Source organism: Hemicordylus capensis, chromosome 1 (genome assembly GCF_027244095.1).
Source record: "Hemicordylus capensis ecotype Gifberg chromosome 1, rHemCap1.1.pri, whole genome shotgun sequence".
Taxonomy (NCBI): Eukaryota; Metazoa; Chordata; class Lepidosauria; order Squamata; family Cordylidae; genus Hemicordylus; species Hemicordylus capensis.
The window spans coordinates 172,416,504-172,435,712 of NC_069657.1; positions in this window are offsets into that span (position 1 = coordinate 172,416,504).

Below are 19,209 nucleotides of genomic sequence, written 5' to 3' on the forward strand. Positions count from 1 at the left end.
AAATGCAGCCCACCACTGATGCCATCATCTTCTTTAGCCATTCCTACTTAAGCCACTGTACCATTTACTCATCCCTGTCATCCCTATTCTGAATTCCTAGCCATCTAATGACGCAGTGGGGAAATGACTTGATTAGCAAGCCAGAGGCTGCCGGGTCAAATCCCTGCTGGTATGTTCCCTAGACTATGAGAAACACCTATATTGGGCAGCAGTGATATAGGAAGATGCTGAATGGCATCATCTCATACTGCGCAGGAGATGACAATGGTAAACCCCTCCTATATTCTACCAAGGGCAACCACAGGGCACTTTGACACCGACTCAATGAGTTGACACCGACTCAATGGCACACTTTACCTTTATTATGAATTCCTGTTGTGGTACATAGTAAGGTCATTCACATGACCACGTACCCATGTGCTCTGGAGAGCTGGAGGGGAGGCAGGCTCCAACCTGCCTCCCTGCAGATGATCAACAGAAACCCAGATCTTCGCTGATTGCGTGCCCATGCACGTGCCAGGGCAGTGATCATCAAAGTGCTGAAAGGAGGGGGAAAGCTCACTCTGGGTCCTCCATTGACTCAGAATGCAGTGCATGAACAGCAGAGCGACTGCTCTTAGTACTGCAGCTGCTATGCTCTGCGTGCCCACTCTTTCCCTCCAGCTCACTGCTGAAAATCGTGGTAGGTCGGTATGGAGCCCAGCTATCCAGGGACAATCGTGCACACCATTCCCTACTGAGGTAGAATGAACCATAGGCTAAGTGTGCACTTAGAATTGGTATCAGCCCCCACCTGTCTCTAGAATAGTAGTGTGCATGGTTCGGGCACACTGTAAAAGACCTCCGGACCGGTTCGGAAGTCCGGCGGTTCAGAGGATCGGATGGGCAGGGGCATGTAGCTTTAAGGGGGGGTGGTAGTACTTACCCCCCCTCCGCTCTTCCCCCTCCGGCACTGGTCCTTTAAAAAATCTTCTTGGGGTGGCAGAGTTCCTCCCTGCTGCCCCTGCCCCCGTCATTGTCCTTCAAAGCCTTCCACGGAGTAGAGCTAGCGGCACGCATGAGCCCTTCACGGTGCGCGCGCTTGTGTTTGTCGCTGGTGCACGCGCGCCACATACGTCACATGTGACGTATGCGGTGCACGCGCACCAGCGACAGAGACGAGCACGCGCACCGTGAAGGGTGCATGCACGCCACTAGCTCTACTCCGTGGAAGGCTTTGAAGGACAACGATGGGGGCAGGGGCAGCAGGGAGGAACTCTGCTGCCCCAAGAAGATTTTTTAAAGGACCAGTGCCGGAGGGGGAAGAGCGGGGGGGGGTAAGTACTACCACTCCCCCTTAAAGCTACATGCCCCCCCATGCCGGACCGGGGGAATTCTGGACCGTGCACACCCCTACTCTAGAAGTGAAATCTCATGGGTGGGAGATGCATCTTGACTATGCCCATTCACATACAAATGCACACCAATAGACACAGAGGCTATTCTCACGACCGCTCAAAAGTGGGCTAAGGGAGTCCAGGCTGTTTTTGAGTGGTCGCAAGCCCAGTGGTTCAGCAGAGGCTAGCCTGCCTAAGTACCCCTCCCCTGAAATGAGGTTAGCAGAGCAAGCACTCCACTAACCCAATTTCCATGATCGTGAGTCGCTACGGTGCAACTGTATGCCGCAGCGAATCATGAGGACACCCCTGACCGGGAGGCTACAACAAGTCTCCTGGCCTCGGGGGTCCCCCATGAATGCCCCGCACACTTGCACGGGGTGTCCTGGGACTTCTGGGGGCCAGGAGGCCCCTGATCCCTACTGCCCCTACTAGCTCAGTGATGGAGCCAGTAATCGTGTGGATGACCGATTCGGCCACACAGGGCTTGATGACTGCTCATGTGTGGGGAGAGCAGGCTTGACCCTCTCTCAGCACACTGATCATGCGTAGAGCTTCACAAAATTCTACTGTCCCATCACCACCACCACATAATATCCTATCCAGATAATAAATGTTACTAAGTGCGTCTGAGTTACAATTATTGTACAACTGCGAACAAAGCCTTTAGAGGTGGAATAAATGTTCTATTCAACATTTCTAAGTGTGTTTTTTTAAAGTAATGATTACAGTGAATTTACTAATTTACCATAGTGCTTCAAAAGCCACTGTAAGGCCAGGTTTTGCAGAGCAAATTAATACAATATACAGCAGGTGGAAAGACCTTTCAGCAATGGGTGCTGGGGGGAAAGGTCACTGAGGAAGATCTTAGTATGAATAGGGGTGTTACGACTGCAGAAGTATGTCCCTGCTTTCAGTGTGAAATGTTGGAAGGTACATTCTCTCTGACAGTCTGTCAGGTGTTCAATAAACCTCCAGTTTATGCTGCCTGCCTCGATAAGTCAATTCTACAGACAAGAAGTTATGCACTCAAACTACAAATGATAGAACTTGGCCTATCAGCATGATAAACTTTGTGTTTCATCGCTTATCTTGCCAGCTGTGCTGCAGATCCCTAGAAGAGAAAGTATTTTCATGTGTGTCTGCCATGGCTCCCTAATTAGTATTTGCAAAGGGCGGAGTGGGGGAGAAGCAAACTGTAGCCAAAGGGCTTTGACAAAGAGGTGGAAAAAACAAGGCCTCGGGTTATGACTGTGACATTTTCGTTTATTGCTTATTGACATTTGTGTCTGCCCTCTCCTTTTCTCCCTACCTTTCAGAGCTATTTAGGTATTTTTGTTACAAGATAATTAGTAAGATGAAATAGTGAGGCAGGTGCGAAGTGATAACCAGACTTCTTCCTTTTGTTATTATGAAGCGGGTGAGACATTTCTAGGACTGCTATTGTTCAGTTCCTAGAGACCATAATTGTCTGATGATAATCATAATTTCTACAGTTCCTGGAATAAATCGACTGCTTTAAATAAATTTCACCTGGATTCAAAAACTGCTACACAACTTTTGGCCCATCAGGTCCATCAAGAATCCAGCAAAATAAAAATTAACACTCCTGGTTCCAGAGCATATAATACATTAAATCTGCACTGAATTCTCTCTCTCTCTCTTAATGAAAAAGTGGGAGAAGGAAGGAAAGATGGTGTGTTCCCAAAGAGCACCTAGAACAGAGAACAGTTTCCAGGTGCTTTCTAGAGGTGGGTAATGAAGGGAGAAGCGGGGTGAGGTGGCCTTATTCAGACTTCATTGTGTAAAGTGCACAAAAATATGCCCAGGAAGCCCTGCCTCCTGCTAGGGATGTGCAAACCGAGTTAAGCCAGTTTGCCATTGAAACAGACCTGTTCGATGACTCTCCCTTGAGCCAAACCAGGCCCAGTTTGGTTCGAAATGAACTCAGTTCAATTCAGTAACAACCCAGGCATGCAAATGGCCAGTGCGCACGTGTGGTGGCCTTCAAAATGGCCACTGCAAAGTGGAAGAGAGACAAAAAGGCCCAGAAATGGGCCCAAAAGGCCTGAAAAAGACTTGGGAAGGTTGGTGGGGGGGACAGTAACCATTAGAGACCCCCTCCCCCTCCACAGCTGTGGCAGCCCCTCCCCTGGAGGCTGCCAGACCCGGCAGTAAGTTTTCTAAATATATATATTTAAAAGAAAACGTTCTTTGCCCCCGTTTTCAAGTTGGGCCCAAAGCAATTAGGTCTCGAGCTGAACTGGGGCCCAGCTCATCATGCATGGAACCGAACCGGGCCCAGTTCCGTGTGAGTCCAGTTCTATTCAAACCATACTGGGCTTCCCGGTTCCATGCACACCCCTACCTCCTGCTAACCTATTTCTTAGGAGACAAACACTCTTCTCATGGAGAGATAACTGGGAGTATTATGGCACCCAGCATTCCTAATTAGAGGTGACTGGTTTGCTTAATCACTTTCTAACCCCTGCAATACACGTCTCATGTGTGTGTCAGATGTGTGTGCACGCTTGCGATGCACAGGACGCACGGGACGCATGGACGTGACGTGCGTGCATGGCGTGCACACACGCAGTCAGCCTTTTGAAGCTTTTAGCTGAGGAACGGGGGAAGGGGCGGCAGGGAGGTACCCTGCCGCCTCAAATGCATTCAAAACCATGAGCACTGGAGGGGGGAAAGTGGTGGGAGGGGTAAGTACATCCTCCCCCACCCTTGAAGAGCCCCCCTCCCCAGTGCTGGACCGCCAAGGTGCGCTTCCATGCACATCACTACCCAGCATGAGGCCTAAGGATGTGGCATTCCTTTTGTTTCTCTTCTCTCTCCCTCCCTCTCCCTCTCCCTCTCTCTGTTCAAGATGTTTTATCTCTCAGAAACTATTTTCTTTCTCTCCCATTTTCACCCTCATAACAATCTTTCTTATTATGTCTTAAGCATTCTATTATCTTCTAAGTATATATGCTTCAGCTAAGCAACTTATATTGTGATATACTCACCTATCCACGGAGTAGCTAATTTTTGTTTAGCTGGCTCTGATTTCTTTTTGGAAAATCCTGAAAACATCTCAAGCTTCCAGAAGGGTACATATGATTGCTCTTAGGGTTATTGGTTAAGGGGTTTAGATCCATTAAGTGGGTTACAACATCATACTTAATAGTAGCTTCAAATGCCACATATTTAACATTTTTGCTTATGCTAGTATTTCAAAGTATCTTTTACCATGCATTTACATTTCATGTGTCCTTTGCTACATTTTACCATCCTATATGCCTCAAGTCTTTGAATAAAACTTTTTAACTTTAAAAGGTGTGGTCATTGGGCTCTGGGGTTTCGATCATACAAAAAGCCTACTGAGGCAATAAAGGAACCAGATCATTTTGTAGCAAGTTTTCAAGCACTGACATCAAGGTGGGGCTTGCTCTCAGTGCATCGCTGCCCTGATCATGACTTCCAGAGGACAATCGTCCAAACTAACCCAGGGAGGATCTATCTCCAAATACAGCATTTGTCTCTTCAGACAAATGCTGCACTAGTGGTCAGTTGGAAGAGGGCTTATGTGATACACTATACACAGTTACTGTAATTCCTGAATAGATATACAGAAATCAACGTGAACAGTCAGCAAGTTTCAAACTGAAGGCCAAACTAGATGACATGTGGGCATTCTGTGGTTGGAGTTCCTGATATCTTTCCCCCACAACAAATATCACCAGTGGAGGCCTCTGATTTGGACCAGGGTGATGGGACAGGGAGAGGGCAGCTTAATCCTTTGAGGCTGTACTGAATCTAAATTGTCTTCCCTGAAGCTTCTGTTTGGTGCTTAGGTGAAAACTCATGGGCATAATTTGTGTCTGTAAGTCCCCCCGCCATTGCAGCTAATAGCAACCTTGGGGAGGCAGAGACATTTGGCTTGTAGCTGAAGCATTGTGGCGGGAGCAGGAAGGTTTAGAAACGGACATACCTCTGTGTGGTAACCCTGATCCAGATACCCCAACTGCTTTTTGAATAAGAGAAATACATCAGGAGTTCCTGTCACAAAACCTCCATGAAACATCTGGTTTGGTTCTGAAGGACACACCATAGCAGAGTCTTGATCACTTGCCAATTAAGGGTCGAATTTCTAAACAGTGAGTGGTATCTGAGGCAGTTAGATAGATGATAGGAGAAGGAGGAACTCATCTGCTTTAGAGAGTATTGCAACATTTATGTATTTATTAATTTTTATTATTTCTTGTTTACACAATCAGACAGGTGTTATTGACTGGTTTGTTTTATCCAGACATCGAGTCCTTCCCAAGGACCTGAGATGGCTGAATTTTATCAACAATATTTTTATTATAATAGATATCGTCGCAGAATATAGGCTGTTCCCAGTAAAGTTGCTTTTTGTAATTGGCTGGTGGTGATTTCTGTGGCCCCTATGGTATTGAGGTGCTCTTCAAGGTGTTTTGGAATTGCACCTAGGGCGCCAATTACTACTGGGATTATTTTGGTATTCTTCTGCCCTAGCCTTTCAATTTCAATTTGTAGATCTTTGTATTTTATTTTTTCTATTTATTTTTCTTCAATTCTGCTATCACCTGGAATTGCTATGTCGATTATTTTAACTTGTTTTTCTTTCTTCTCAACTACAGTTATATCTGCTGTATTGTGTGACAGATGTTTGTCTGTTTGTAGTTGAAAGTCCCATAATATTTTTGCATCTTCATTTTCTACAACTTTTTCAATTTTATGGTCCCATCAATTTTTCACGACATGATGATGATGATGATGATGATGATGATGATGATGATGATGATAGCAATAGTGCAGCATTCATTGGGACAGAACTGCATTTGTGCATAGGATCCATTCTACTGAAAACAGGCTTCACACCAGAAGAATTCAGTGAATTCTGTCCTCTGATGCATAATTCTTGGCACAGTGATTTACATCTGGTAGACCACTGGATATTTATTCTGATCATTGAGTTAACATTTCAAAGCAGAAATAATTACGTTTGTTCTGGAAACTTCATTTGCTATTGGATATGATGCCCACTGCTTGATAAGACAGGCATTTGATTATCAGTAAGGCACTCACCTGCCCAGAAAGCAGGGATGTTAAAGTAACTGATTACATTATCAGATTATTTACTTGAAAATTGTGTCTAAAAGAGTAATCATTCTGGACTTTGGCATGAATAGTGACTGATTGTCATTTTTCATAGCTAGTCTATTATTCCTGCATGAACAATTATGGTTTGGTATGTGATACAGTCTCCATCACGGGCAGAAAAGTCTGTGATGGTATCCCTTATTGTATAGTCTGCATTTCTATGAACTTCATGTTTAAAACTATTTTAGTAGCTTCAGTAAATAGAAGAGGAGTTTTAACCAACAACTAGCTTTGAGGATGCAAGCAGTTTTAGACTCCATCGTGTTGTGTCCCTTTCCCAATGCATTACTGGGGGGAAATGGTCATCTTCTATAGTGACAGGGAATGGCCAGTCTCCCCCCGCCCCCGACCAATGCACTGGGGAAAGGACATAATGTCATGAGACGTAGGCCCCCCTACCACACGGGAGACCAGACTCTTGTGTCCTAATAGGGATCTTTGCAGCTAGAGGTAACCTGAGTGTAGATGTGGCAGCAATATAAACAGGGAAGACAAGCTTCTAATGCAAAACAATCAACTTTTATTAAACATCAATCAAAATATATGATCTAATTTGGGAATTAGCAAAATGAATAATTTATGTGGGGAATTTCATAAAATAGACTCACTTGCAGAATAATCAATGCAGAAAAACAATGCATTCAAATATAGCAGTTGCAATAGGAAAATAGGAAGCTGCCTTATACCAAGTCAGTGAATGAAATTTAATAAGACCTGTGTCTAGGTTCACTCACAATCAAAACAGAATCCCAAAGAAACTGGATTGATATAACTACAAATTTGTATTATTATTAAATAACCCTAAACGCAGACAGTAACATACAATAATAAAAAATTCAAATACAATAATAGAACTATACTAATATGTCCAAAAAGTTACAACAAACTGTTCTCAAAAACTGATAAATATAAGAAATGCAATAATACACAATACTTTAATATAAAACACACAAATGTTAATATTCAAATATATCCTCCTGATACATTCTACAGGAGCTAGCACAAATAAATAAATAGAAGTCCTTGACTTCAAGTCTAGGACTTGATCATCACAATCCCGTGGTTTCTGCATCATCACAGTACTTGATTGCCAGCAGTCCTAGATCACCAAAGGTGTTTTGGCCTATTCAGTCCTTCTTCGGTGGCATCAGTCCATTTACTAACAATTTCCCAATGAATAAACACCCACCAACAATTCTTCTGTTTCAAGAAGGACCCTCAGTTTGCTAGACTCTAAGGAGTAAAGAGAGCTACTCCTTAGTCTAGCAAACTGAGTTAGAAAAGGAAGGGAATTGACAAAACAGGATAATGAACTGCAACTGCGGTCTGGGTAGACCAGGAGGCTTTATACACCGGGCTTTTGGTTCGAACTACTCCTGAATGGAGTGTTCCAGTCCACATTTTTGCTGCACTTACTCCAAAGTCCCCGTGGGCTATCAGGGATCATTACAGACATAGTTCTTTTATGAATTAGGGGGGGGGGGAGAGAATGGGGGCTTCTGTTATGCCCCGCAGATGTGTGGGCTTGCCATGCCAATAATTCTGTATTTTTCAAAAGAAGAGAGCAGTTATACCATTTATGCATCTTTGAAAATTCAATTGATTATAAGTAACTAGTTGCAACAACAAAGATCCCCAATGCAGTGCACTAGAGTCCTCATTACCCAAGCAAATGAGGATATCTGAGTTGTGTACCCTTCCAGTAGAGAAAGACTCACAACAACCTTATGTAAGCTCAGCTTTCCATCCATCTGAATTTATAGCCCCTTGGAAGCAGACTGCTCCCCTACACACACACACACACACTGAGCTCTGGCTGCTACTATGTCTAGAGGCTGTTTTCCTCCTCCATGTAACCTGAGTTGATTTCATTGGCTGCATTTTCCTTCATGACACAGAGATAGTAATGCTGCTGCTGCTGCTAAGTATAGCTCTTGTCTCTGAGATTGTGGAGAAAGGAGACTCCAAAGGAAGGGCAGCGGTGGCGGTGGGGGGGGGGCGGGGCGGCTAGCCTGTAGGTAGTCACTCACAAAGGCAAGGCTTCGCAATGTGTCGCTCTCCCACTATTCCATAATGAGCTGTCAATCTATCAAAAAAAAAAAAATACAAAGCTCACTCACCTCCTCTTCTTATTTCTGATAGGCTGTAGGAAAAACCCAGAGCAATCTGGTGGGAACTCACGAAAAAGATCTTCCAACTGTCAGTTTAATCCCTCGAAGTAAACATCTTATAAACATCTTATGAATCTGTTGTGAAGCAGATTCTCTCTTCAGATACCCCGAGGCATAAAGCCATGTGTGAAAAAGCCTCCAAGTGACTTTAACCTGTAGCGATTAAACCCTGGCTCTAGGAAAGGGGGAGGCTAAGGCTACAGAAAAGATGAACACAAGAGTAAAATTCTCCTGGGCTGGTCACTGTAATAAGGGAGGTTAGCGAAGGAGGGCAGGAAAGGATTTTGAATAGCTCAGGTAAACTTTTAGTGAGTCTGGAGAAACCTATTCAGAATTGTGGATTTCTGCTATGCTCACCAACAAGATGGATTGGCTTTTGTTCCTACTGTTATGCGGGCTTGGAGTTTTCCCCGCCACCAGAGCCTTAGAGAGAGGAAGACACTGGAGACCTGATATAATTTTGGCATAGGTATAAAATGTTTATTAAGGCAAGGGTTGCACAAAGGTAAATATATTCAGCAGTGACAAATGATAAAAAAAGGCAAAAATCATAGTAGGACAAAACATTCATTCACTCACACATGCATACTTACTCTAACTAACTTTAGAGCTGGCCAGACTCCAAGGATTAGTTGGTGGTTGGGCTTGGTCAGGAAAGAGAAACCTGGTGCATGCACACCTTGATTCCAGATGGAGGCATCTCTGCTTTAGCTCTCCAAAAGAGTCTCCTTTATAGCCAAGCTTCAAAGAAGGTGTCTTCCTGGCATAACCGTCTCCAGATCACCCCACTTCTAGAAGTTGGAGAGAAAAGACCCGCTTATTCAGCATTTGGGAAAGTCCCTCAAGGTTTCACCTGGTCAGGTTGTTCCCACAAGGTCAGGCTTTGGCTGCCTGCCACCTCAGGAGGCTCTTAGGACACATACCTTTCCAGCAGATGGATTCCCTTGCTTCTTTGGGGTGCAGATTTGTGTTATTCTGCCTTCAGCCAGTAACCTGCTATTTCCCTGACTATGTCATACATACTACACACTCTCACACACTGTTGATCAATAGCAAAAGTACATTAGGCTACTATGACATCTGAGCTGAACTGTGTCATGCTTGAGGAAACAGCTGATATGGCATCTAGATTTCAGCAAAACTCAGAACTCTGATTTGCCTAAAGCAAATGCTTCCCGTAACTATTATTGGGGTACATATTTTCTAACTCCCTCTAAGCACAACACTAGACAAAATTAATTGTAGCTTCATGCCTCCTTCACTACTGACCACATAAATACCCGTGATCAGAAATACATGCTGGTTAAGAGAGTTCATTTTCACTAGTAAAACCCTTGCTAACTGGGCAAAGGGGCACCTTTTTAATCTGGTGATTCTCTTTATTTAGCAGGGGGAAAGTAACTGGCCCTATCCACCCCCAGCACAGTACCTCCAGTGACTGTTGCTGGTGTGTGTCTTATGTTTCTTTTTAGAATGTGAGCCCTTTGGGGACAGGGATCCATCTTATTTATTTATTATATCTCTGTGTAAACTGCCCTGAGCCATTTTTGGAAGGGCGGTATAGAAATGGAATAAATAAATAAATACATAAAAATAAATAAATAAAAGACAGAAACAAGAATTAAAATAAAAAACCAATTAAAAGCAAACTAAAATTACAATTTAAATGACATAACATACAAACTAAATATCATCAAAGGCCCAGCTGAAGAGAAGGATTTTTAAGGCTCTCCTGAAGGCCTCCAAGGAAGACAGTCCTCTTATATCCACGGGGAGCACGTTCTACAACCTAGGGGCAGCAACTGAGAAGGCCCAATCCCAGGTTACCACCCGAAGACAGATCCCTCCTGATGAGGTCTTAATGAATGGTGGGGATATTGTAGAGAAAGGCAGGTAACCCAGACTTAAGCTATTCAGGGCTTTAAAGGTAATAACCAGCACTTTGTACTTTGCCTGGAAACATATTGAACAGGCATAATGTGGTCTCTCCGGGATAACGCAGAGACCAATCTGGCTGCTGAAATTTCCAAACTATATACAAAGGCAGCTCTACATAGAGCACATTGCAGTAGTCTAACCTGGAGGTTGCCAGCTGGTGCACCAATGTTTTCAGGTCTTTCTCCCCAAGAAACAGGTGGAATTGTCGAATCAGTTGTAGCTGGTAAAAAGCATTCCTGGCCATAGCCTCAACCTGAGGCACCAGGGTGAGACCTGTGTCCAAGAGCACTCCCAGGCTATGAACCTGTTCTTTCTGGGGGAGTGTAAACTCATCCAGAACAGGAAGTTCTATCCCATCCTGTAGATTACGACCCCGCAACAATGAGCACTTCTGTCTTGCTTGGATTCAGCCTCAGTTTATTATCCCTCATCCAGTCCATTAATGCCTGTAGGCAGACATTTAAGAGGACAATGCTATTCCTGATGTTGATGACAAGGAGAAATAGATTTGGGTGTCATCGGGCTATTGATAACACCCAGCACCAAATCCCCTGATGACATCACCCAGCAGTTACATGTAGATGTTAAAAAGCATTGGTGACAGAATGGAACCTTGGGGGACTCCATATAATAGCTCCCTCTTTGAAGAGCAACTGTCACCAAGCACCACCATCTGAAATCTACCCAAGACATAGGAGTGGAACCACTATAAATCAGTGCTTCCTTCCCCCAAATCTGTCAGGCAATCCAGAAGGATACCATGGTCAATGGTATTGAAAGCCGCTAAGAGATCCAAAAGAACTAGCAGAGTCACACTTCCTCTGTCAATTCCCTGGTGTAGGTCATTTATCAGGCCGACCAAGGCCATCTCAACCTCATAGCCAGTTTGAAATGGGTCTAGATAATCAGTTTCCTCCAAGACTGCTTGGAGCTGGTCAGCCACCACCCTCTCAATCATTTTCTCAACCATGGGAAGTTGGAAACTGGCCTACAATTATCCATCACCAGGGAGGTCCAAAGTGGGCTTCTTAAGAAGGGGTCTAAATCAATTGTCTCATAGAGATCCTGGTAAGGGAGGTGTTATTTTTATGGACCACAGGCACTCCACCACCACCCTGCCCACTTCCCCATGCCCGCTCAACAACAGAGTACCCTGGGGGAAGACGTTGGGCCCACACAGGGCCACTAGCCTCTCCCAACCAGGTCTCAGTTATACAAGCCAGGTCAGCTCTTCATCCATGATCAAATCCTAGATGATTTTGCTCTTATTTTGAATTGACTTGGCATTACAAAGGAGCATGGTTAGGTTCAGTGGGGAGTTGTAACTATTCCCTGAGGCCTGAGAGCTGAAAGGGTAGCTGGAAGGGAAAACTGTAATTAAATTATTGGACTCCCTTCCCCTGTAACAGCCTTAACAAGAGAGCTCTGTAACAGCCTGCCACAAACCCCTAAACCAAAAGCAAAACAAAAAAGCCAAACCTAAACCTAATACAGGAAGATCTTAAGTATAACTTCCCTCCAGACCTCAGTCCCACACTGAAGGCCTGGCACCAAAGGCTGGCCCCCTTTGGTGGCTGCCTACTGGTGGCCCGCTCAACGTCGACCATGCCAACCGCTGTACCTCTGGCTTGCCCCAGTCCTTTTCAGCCAGTTCACATGGACTTCTGGAACCTGGCTGATGGAACCGGCCCCCATGCAGCTATAGCTTGTTAGGGCAATTTGAACTGTGGCTGAAGCCGGCAGCAGGATTGCAGCAGGCGATGGTTCTCTGCTGCTCATGGCCAAAGGGAGGGGGGCAAGGACAGCTCAACAGACCTCCTAGCTCAGGCAAGGGAGATTCTGATGGTAAAAGAACAGACCCCAGCCTCCCAGTAAGCCTCCCAGGCTTCTCCTCCTTTTAAAGCACCACTGCTATGTTTGCCTAGGAGGCAGCCAGTTTCTAGAATATAGAAGAGACCCTGCTACTTGGAATCAGGTAACCCCCCCACCAACAGAGAGAGAGAGAGAGAGAGAGAGAGAGAGAGAGAGAGAGAGAGAGAGAGAGAGAGAGAGAGAGAGAAATACAGTTCAATCTGAGCTAATATCAGTCCCCACCCCACACCCCATCCCTCATGTACTGGGCGATGCAGCAAGCTTTCAGTACAACTAGTCTCAAGACTTCCTGTGAGGGCTGAGCCCTTGTTCCACCTCGTACTCTTGTGAAGCATGTGAGCCAGTGCTACCAATGAAATGAGCAACCTTTAAAAAATAAAGCTGGGCTTTAGATTTTAATCCAATGTTACACTGCTCATCTTAAAGTAATGGCAGAATCTGGTGGCGGAGATGATAGTAGGGATGTGCACGAATCTGTTCAGAGGCCCATAAAAGGTTCGAAGACTGGCAGTTCGGCTGGTTCGAAGATGGAGGGATACCATTAAGGGTGGGGGAGGGTGCTCTTACCCCTCCCACCATATTTCCCCCACCAGCGCTGCACTTTAAAAGGGTTAGGTGGGGCAGCAGTGTACCTCCCTGCCGCCCCGTTGGACTGGAAGTGACTGGAAGTACTCAGCATGCATGCACACATTGTGCTCACTTGTGACGTGCTCATGCGTGCTGGGTACTTCTGGTCCAAGGCAACGAGGTGGCAGGGATGTATGCTGCTGTCCCGCCGGACCCTTTGAAGTGCAGCATCATCGGGGGAAATGCAGTTGGAGGAGTAAGAGCACCCTCCCCACCCTTAAAGATACCTCCCCTCCACCCTCAAGCTGCCTTCTGCCGGTTCCATGCACATCCCTAGATGATAGCAGTACTTGCTAGCACTTAAATGCTGACCCCTTCCCACACTTGCTTTCTTTAACCTATATCCTTCACCCGTATCATAGCTGCAGCGAATTTTAAATCAGGGCCCCTATAAATCCTAACATGGAGATGAATGCATGGCTGGCTTGGGAAGTACAGAAAAGTCTGGTGCTGGGGGGGGGGGGGGAGTAGCCTGTTTGTTTATATATAAAGGGGGGCAACTTAAGATTTTGGAATAAAGGGCTTGTGCTGTATTTCCAAGAATCCAAGAATAGGTTTTTTTCCAAGTTCTTTGATGTTAGAAATCAGGAGATCATCTTCAATTCAGAGTAAGAGTACCCTCTTCTTTCTGGGTAAGTATAACTTGTATTAACCTGTATTTAACCTCTGTCCTTTAAGGGGATCATCTTAAATTTAGAGTGTTCTTGTATTCAGGTAAATATAGTATATAATATAGGCCAAAAATGTTTGCAGTGCCTGGTCTTCCAGGGCACAATATATTGTGAAGGATTATTCAGGATCACAGTATTGTCATGTGTGCCTTAAAGTTGCATGTAGGTCAGTGCTGATTTTTTTTTAAAGTGCCTTTATATTATATTAAAGTTGTTTATGGTGAAAGTATTTGATGTCCTGACTAATGAACCATGCACACTTCAATGGACTGAGGGGGCATGATGGGAGCCTTTGCACAGCTCCTCCTTTTCCCCTGCATTCCTGCTGTTGGGTAAGAGCCATTAGACTCCCACATGCTGGTCATGCTCTGGAAAAGTTTCTAAAACTTTTTTTTTTAACTCCTGGGGTTATTGCATGCATGCAAGCACCTCAAATGTATCAAACTCATCCACAAAAGTATCAAACTCATCCACAAAAGTTTCATCATTGTCTCTCTATGAGATGACGGCCAAAAATCACGTCAAATTGTAAAAAAAGTTGTCTGTGTTCTCTTTAAGGGTTGTTTGTGATACAAGACGAAGAAAACAGAGCCTGTGCATGAATTATGCCATTTTCATTTAACATTTAAATCTAACTGTGAAATATATCTTGAATTCTTCATCATTTAGTTTACTGTGGGGACAGGGCTGAGTTCAAGGTTGGAAACACATAATAACGCTTGCGTTTCTCTGCAGCTGTAACCTCCACCAATGCCCACCATCCATTTTGCCCCTCAAAACCATGGTGCCCTTGTGCAGTTCCCATTCATTTCAGCCAAGCTTCTGCAGGAGACCTTCCCAGTGGCTTTTGCCCCCAGACTCTCATGGTTATTTGGAACACACTAATTGCTGTGCAAAAATTGTGAGCCTGCTGTTTAATCCATTTTCAAGAGCAGGGCGGAATTTCTCATTATAGTTTGTTTCCCTAGGAATTGGTTTAATCAATCAAAGGCTTGCTGAACCTAGAGGTCTGCTCAAGGATCCGTGTCACCCTCATGGCTGAGCAACATGGGGAAGATGAGTAAAACTCTGATAACGTTTTTCAACCCTAACAGCCTACGGTTTCTTTTGAGATTGGTTCTTTTCCTCTCTAATACTCTGGCTCTCTCAACATAATGAATGAGCTGTGGGACATGTGAGACTTTCAGTACCATTTGTTTCGTATCCTTAAGGAAAAAAGAACCCTTCTGTTAGTGAGGACTATGCATAAAATGAGAAGTTCCTGTAAAACAAGAGCTGAAGGTGAGCTACGCTCATAATTGATACATTTTGGGAGGGGCAGGAAGAGAAATGCTCCCTCAGGGTATGTATCTGGGCTACCTTCTAGTTTGGGATTTTTTAAAGTTTAATTGCTTTAACTACACCTTAAACGATGTGCCTGAGCTTGGGTACAAGGCAGTGAAACCCTCACAGGGTTTTCATCTGTAGTGGGAAAGTGCTTTGAGGATTGGAAATGTTATTAATTAATTACACAATTAAAGTCCCCCACTGAAAGTGTAAATGTTTTGCAGATCACGCTGCCACAACAAATGGCACTGAAATGTTTGTTTGTTATCCTTGAGGAAAAAAGTGAAACCTTCTGTCAGCAGTGGATAAAAATAAGATGTTTCTGTAATAGAAATGGTGAAGGTGACCTATTTTGGGAGTTGACGTGCAGCATACATAAGGCTGCTTTATATGAAGTCAGACCGTGGGCCCATCTTGCCTAGTATTTTCTAGACGAGCAGCAAATGGCTAAGATTTCTGGTTCAGAGAAGTTTTCCAGCCCTACTAGTGGAGTTCCTTTTAACTGAAGGTGCCAGGGATTGAACCAAAAGCCTTCCACATACAACAGAGAATGTGCTATACCACTGAGTTATGGCCACCTGCCTGCATTTGCAGCATGGGTGCCCCTCCACTAGGAGAACAATGCTATACTGGAGCACTAATGAGATTGGTCCTAAGTGCTCCTTCTTCACAGTTATTTCTTTCTTCTCCCAACCACTAATGATTGCCCACTGAGCCCGATTTTCAATGCCATATCATATTTACCTGAATAGAAGATGACTTTGAATTTAAGACAACTGTCTTAAAAATATAAAGGTTAAATAGGGATGTGCAGAACCGGTTCGAATAGAACTGGGTTCGATTCAAACTGGCCTGGTTCAACTGGTTCAAGCTTGATCCAGAACACCCACCTCAAAAGGGAGGCCGGTCCAACTTTGACTGGTTCTGTATGTTTGCAAACGGGAATCTAGTAAGGATTCCCCTTTACAAGCAAAGGGGTAAACCTATGGGGTTGGAAACGGGCAGGTGGGAGATCACCTTACAAGCCACAGCGGCGGCGCAGCTCCTTGGGGACCATGTCGGGCTGCGGCGGCTCCCCTAGGTCCCACTGGTATTCCCCATCAGCATGGTCTGGCGGGGGCCCAGTTAAGGGGTGGTGGTCCAAGTTTGAGCTGAACCAGGCCCAATTCAGATCAAACTGGTTTGGCCTAGTTTGACCATTTCTGCATGCTTGCAAATGGGAATCTGGTAAGGATTCCCCTTTACAAGCAAAAGGGGAACCCCATGGGGTTGAAATAGAGTAGGTAGTGGTGGGTGGATGGGTCACCTTAGGCACTGCAGCAGCAGCACAGCTCCTTGGTGGCTGCAATGGGCCAATGGTGGCTCCCCTAGGCCCCACTGGAGCTTCCCCCCCCATCAGTACAGTCCAAACTCGGCCCCCGCCAGACCACGCTGATGGGGTCTAGGGAGCCTCTGTCGAGGAGCTACGCCACAAGCCCAGTACATAAGGTGACCTCCTGTCCACCCCCCCCATCCAAAGGATTCACCCTTTGCTTGTAAAGGGGAATCTTTACGGGATTCCCCTTTGCAAGCAAGCAGAACTGGGTTGACCCAGTTTGACCCAGTTCTAGTGCACAAACTGAACCACCAGCTGGTTCTAATGAACTGGCTCATGGACTGGGTGGTTTAGTTTGAATTCAGTTTGAATTCAAACTGAATGACTTGGAGCTGTTCCATGCACACTCATAATACAGGTTTAGCTATATTTACATTAAAAGAAGAGTACTCTGAATTTAAGATGACCCTCCAAATTTCTAACATCCAAGGGTTTAGGAAAAACCCAGTCTTGGATTCATGTAAATAGAGAGGTCATTCACACAACCAAAAGTGGGTAGGACAAGTGTCCTACTAAGGTTTGGGGGCTGTGTGTGCTCTGAATGTTTGGTTGTGAGGGAACAAACAACCATGTAGGAGGAGGGATTGTGCGGAATCAAGGCAGGAGGAAAAGCTGAGTAGGACAGGTTTCCCTTCTAACTTGGTCAAATGCTGGGTATGAAAGTTGGGTAGGACAGTGCTGTCCTACCCAGCATTCCCTTCTACCTTGATTCCACACCATACTATTTATTTTATCTGTACTTAACCCATATTCTTCTTTCTCCTCAACTTGGAGTGGCCATACAAACATCACCTTAGAGGAGGCATGCACAATTTCAGCCCTCCAACTCTTTTTGGACTACAGCTTCCATCACCCCAACCCACAGTGTCCAAATAGTAAAGGATGAAGGGAATTGTAGTCCAGCAACAGCTGAAGGGCCAAAACTGTGCAGTCTTGCCTTAGAGTAGCTGTAGATGTCTTGTGGGTAAGATGTCTTGTGGGTAAGGTAAGTGCTTTATTGAACTTATATCCACTCATCCAACCACACCCAGTTTATCGGGATTTACATAAAACCGGGTTGCCTGTTTTGGTTCAAATCTGGACCGGACTCGAACTGGACTGGGCATGTTTGGTTTTTGCACCCCCCAAACACCCTCCTCAGTTCAGTTTGGGGGGTTCACAATTAATTTTTTAAAAAACTTTTACTGCCACCTGGTCTGGGGGCTTAGATTCAGCTGTGTGTGTGTGGTGGTGTCTCCAGAAGTTTCCCCTTCCCCCGACAGCCTCCATTTATGTCCAAATCGCCCTGTTTGGGTGGTCTTCAGCCTGTTCTGGGCCTGCCCTCCATTGCAGCAGCCATATTGGAGGCCACCATTCATGCCCAATGGGCCTCTACATAGCCTGGGTCATGACCCGGGAAAGGAGAGGGCAGGAGTTAGTTGGGCTACTAGTGCATCCTTGACCTTTATGTCAGCCAAGATCCTTAAATGGTGTAAATGTGATATGATGCTATATGTGTCTTTGATTTGCTTTGTTGCCTGTGACTTGCCTCACAGCTTTTGGAATCTGAAAACATCTGCTTGAATACACATTGAGTTGCCACTTTGTACTTGTCTTGATTGTACTGGCCCCACCATTTCCCATGCCATTGGACTGCCAGACTTCATCCTGCACAGAAGTGTCTTTATTTTTATTTGTAAAATATGGAAAATATGCTGATCCTCCAGGCTTAGGAAGAATCCAGTGATAATGAAGCAGTGTGGCTGCTTAAATTTAACAAAACTCTTTGACCATCTCCAAAGAGTGAATTCTTAATTGCTGAATGATGTGCCAGTGAGTGATATCACAATTAAACCATTTCAAAGTAAAAGATTCTGAATCCTTGGAGTCATTGTTATGAATTTAAGAAATAATTCTTAAGATCGTTTGAGCCTCCCTCACTTTCTCCAGTTTATACTAATAGGTAGAAATGTCATGGTCTCTATACCTGAAGTGCATAGTACTAATTTTTTTTGTCAACACTCTTTGCTTTTCATTATTTAAAGGTTTTGCTACATGTGCTCAAATGTACATTTCTCAAAAAGCCAACTTACTGTTGGCAGAGGGAGTGAGAAGAGGAAGCTAAGATTTACACATTACCACCCTATGCATGTGCTAAGAAGTTCAAACTAATGCATTTCTGAGTAAATGTGCACAGAATTGCAGTGCTAAAGTCAAACTAGACACGTTAGCAGCAGAGTGAACACCTACACTGAATACCTACAAAGTGGGACAGAGGAGATTGAAAGCATAGGGGGGAATGTGAACCCTTCAACTGCCTGTGCTTTCCTCCATGCTTTTTAAAAAGTCATTTTTCTCCTGGCTGAGCTTTGTTATTGGCAGTAACCACCACCGGGAGGGGACAGAGGGACAGAAACTACGAGAAAAGTGGGATGATATTAAGAAAGGACAAGTTGAAGCTGATAATTTTGAACACTTCCTGGGTGTATGTGAAAGAGAAGGTTGTCCCAAGGGTGAAGGCTGACACCTCATCATCACTCATGTTGTTCTCTAAAGTGTTATTTTAGGTGACCGTCTCTCTGTGACAAGATAATGAAACTACCTGGCATAGTATGTCTTTCCTAACTCGGTGACTCACTTGATTCTACTGGTTCATTCTAATAGATATAGCAACACAAATAATATTTCCATATTTTGTG